General features: G+C 37.1%; 1 long non-coding RNA gene across 1 annotated transcript; it reads left to right on the top strand.

The window, feature by feature from the left end:
• Positions 1 to 991: 991 nt before the first annotated feature.
• Positions 992 to 3,708, top strand: LOC311443327. The gene is made up of 2 exons (XR_014697222.1): positions 992 to 1,097; positions 1,806 to 3,708. It is a non-coding gene; the product is annotated as an uncharacterized lncRNA (long non-coding RNA).

Genomic DNA, 3,708 nt, shown 5'->3' on the forward strand with positions numbered 1-3,708 from the left:
AAAATACACTCGTGCCTTCAGATTCTGAATAGCTCCATCTTCCTCTCATTTTATCAGACATTCTGGCTTAAATCAATCTGGCAGGTACAAATTCTATAGTGTAGTGACTAGGTTATGGTTGCTCTGGTGTCTATGCTGCACATGCAATTAAATGCCAAGAGTAACAGTGGAAATTCAACTAGCAAATCATACCTGAGGAGCACACAAGTTTATATAATATTCTTTTAAATAACTTTTTCCTGCTCTGTAACTTGGCTTATCAATGCTTGTAAAGATAAGTGGGTGTTCCTAATGTTAGCTGAATAAAATGGGAGGTAGTAAATGTAAAGTAAAACAAAACACCCTCTTGCCTAACAGCCGTTAGTAAAAGGGAACATAACACAAAAGCCTTGAAGCAGAGAGCAATGTCCCTGGTGGTAGCTGGGCAGCAGTAGTCATCTGAGAAGCACTGAGTCGTGCAGTTAAACTGCGTGGTGGTGCTTGGACTTGCTTCAGATGCACAAGTCTGATTCTCCTGAATTTGGGGGGAATCTTAAATATCATGCAATATATTTAGCCTCTGCCTCAAAGGAACAGTGAGCAACTTTCCCTTTATTTCTGCTGAGCATGTTTGAGGCACCTGTACCCTGTTCCCCATATGGACATCCTTCACATTAAGACAGCTCACCTTAATGTACCTCTATTACTGTTTGCAAGCATATGCAGATCAACATCCAGTAATGAAGTTTACTGCTGTTTTTTTTTTCTAGGTTTAGAAAATAAGGGCCTATTTCGTTGTGTACCGGCAACCCTGCAACTGTGGTCCCAATGCTTGTTATATTAAGAGTAGCTGATTATTAAAGATCAAGTCAATTAATGAGGGGTTCCATTTGTGGCTATAAGGTCTAGTACTGTTGAGCACTTACCTACTATGTAGTTGTGTGAAATATCAATATGATTTTTTAGCTAAACATATCTCTGCATTTTTTTTAAATAACTCACTTGTTTCATAGGGGGAAACACACCAATGAAGTTGACCTGCGCGTGGAGGTACTACTGGCTTTAGTTTGTAGTGGATAGATGATAGGAGTCAGACAGTCACTGTGAGCTCATTGTATGTAAGTTTTTATTATAAAATTGTTTGAATGTTGGGTTAGAATGCAAGTTGGCTTATTGGTTTAGCTTCTGGTAGAGACCTGCTGTTTTTGGCATGCTTGAGTTCTGAGTGTATTCATTTACTCCTGCTTTTCAGCTGAAAACTTTCAGCTACTTCAGTGAGATTTTTGGGGTGCTTTTTTTTGTTTTGTTTTGTACTAGACTTAATATTCAAGCTGATATTTTAAGTGTTTTTGGGCACATGGATTTGTGTAACTTCAGAGCTTTCTATTCAAGACTAGTGTCTTAAGTCAGGTGTCTACATAACCTAGTAGTATAGATTACAATACTGAAAATGCTTAGAAAAATATGTAGACTTGCTGCTGTGACTATTTTTTTTTTTTTTGTGTGTGTAGCAAGGCATTGTTTCCTAGTAACTAAACTATAGGGTGTTTAGAAGATAAAATTAAATAGGCTTCCTTGGGCAAAGCAATCATGAGTTACTCATCTAGGAAAAATACAAGTGAAGAACAGTTTCATAGGCTTTTTAGAAAGGCAGCAAAAATTGTCTTTTGCTGGCTGCATTAAACTGTAGCTCTTTATTGGCCAGTGCTTGATTAGCAGGATCAGTATGTTGTCACAGAAACCAAACATACTTGCTCTTAACAATACAATAGGGAAAGCTATTTAGCTAGGAGTTCGTTTCCTTGTTCTTCATTCCCTCAATGCAGTGAGCCTTCTATAGACTTCTACCAAAAAATCACAGAACCTTCATTGACTGAGACCAAAATGGGCTGCAATACCAGTAAGAGCACAGCAGTTGTGGAATCTTCCCAAAAACCTGGAGAACAGCCTGAGGAAGAAGAAAAAGATGACCCTTGCACGGAAACAACTGCTGATGCTGCCCAGAATTCGGCTTTGAAGGACAGTGCTTGTGACAGAACGAGTTGAAATAGGATATTGATGTACTTCAAATACAAACTGCAGCTATGAAGTAAGCAACTTAATTATTGGTGTTCTGTGCTTGAAGGGATTGATCTTTGTATTACTGACAGACTGTGCAGATCAAGTCAAGTTTCATACAGGATTTGAAGGAAGTCTGTATTTACTGCCGATGGTGCGATATGCCATTGAATTTGATGGATTCCCTGTGTGAATACCCAGGAGTTTGTGTGTTGCAGAAGAAGCAAGCCATCAACATTGCTTCCTGGAAATTTGCACTGAAGTCTGAAGTAATCTCATGGAAATCAATGGAGCCCTAAATCTAAGGCATTAACTGATTTTTTTTTTTTTTTTTTTAATGTATGTGTATGTATCTGTCAATTTTGACTCTGACAAAGTTTGTATTGTAATAAGTAGAAATAGCAATAATATATGTTGAATAATCTGAAAGTGTTATGTGATAAACACAAATGTACTTCAGTATATACAAATTCAACTACATGTGAAGTTTTGTCTATTCTCCAAACTGTGCATGTTGATCCATTGATGTACCTTCATATTTACTACAGTTCATTATGATCTGATGTGTTGGAATTTTGAGCAGTTTAAAAATCCTGATTATAATCAGTCTTCAGTCTTGTTGATGCAAAGATGTGCAACAATTCCTGTGCTTGAAGATGTAAACCAAGTAAATTAATGTTGTAACATATTTGGTTCTTCCAGTTCTGAACACGTGCAGTAAGAGATGTTCACATGCTTAGACATGCACACACCTTGGTGTACAGTTCTTTGTGGGCTGACCTACACTTAACTTTGGACTGTTAATTAAAAGACAGTCTGGCATTTCCTAGTTTTCTCATGATTTAAGCACTTGTGAATAGTGTTTATATATGTCCATTCTGAGAAGACGAAATCTTTATTGTATGTCCACTAAACGGTGGATGGTGTGCATCTTTAACGAAGTATGGCACTCACTTTACAAGAAAGGCTGAATGCCTGCTCTGTAATAGCACTGAAATGTTCTTGATTGCCATATGTAACAACTCAAGAACAGTATATTCTGGAACTTTTTTTCATAAATAAGCAGACTTTAAAGTTATTTCAGTAGCCTATTCATCTGAGTTTGGTGTCTGATAGTTTTACCTCATTCTACTTACCTATTTTAATTGCTTCGAACTATTCTAGCTTGAGAGCAAATGAGTTGATTGAAAACAAGTAAGGTGAGAGGAAAATAAACTTCTAGCTGTTTCTGAATTGTGGATAAACTCTAGAAAAGAAGAGGATCTGGCTTCAACTCTCAAAGGGGCATATATATGATATATTTGGTCATCTGCCTAAGTTTCTGAGGGATGGCAGTGTAGCACTTCAAACTGACTAGAGGGTAAAGCTGGGTGTTTAAGACACTTCTGTTAACTAAATTCATGTACTTCTGAGCTAAAAAAGTTGTTTCTGCTTTTTCAGATGTGCTTTGTCAGTGTTCTTTGCTTAAAAACTTAGCTTCTTTTAAATCCTGTGTCTTACACAAATGAAAACCTGCTGTCTCTTAAGGGGTAACACTAACTGTTGGGTAGAGAAGGAATAACAGAAGGTGACTCCTCTCTGAAGGGTCTGTTTCTTGCTGCGGTGGGTATCTAACATGGAGATGTATATTCAATGAGTAGTCTGAGTTCAGTAAATATAATTTATTCAATA

The sequence above is a fragment of the Aythya ferina genome (genome assembly GCF_964211825.1).
Source record: "Aythya ferina genome assembly, chromosome: 12".
Taxonomy (NCBI): domain Eukaryota; kingdom Metazoa; phylum Chordata; class Aves; order Anseriformes; family Anatidae; genus Aythya; species Aythya ferina.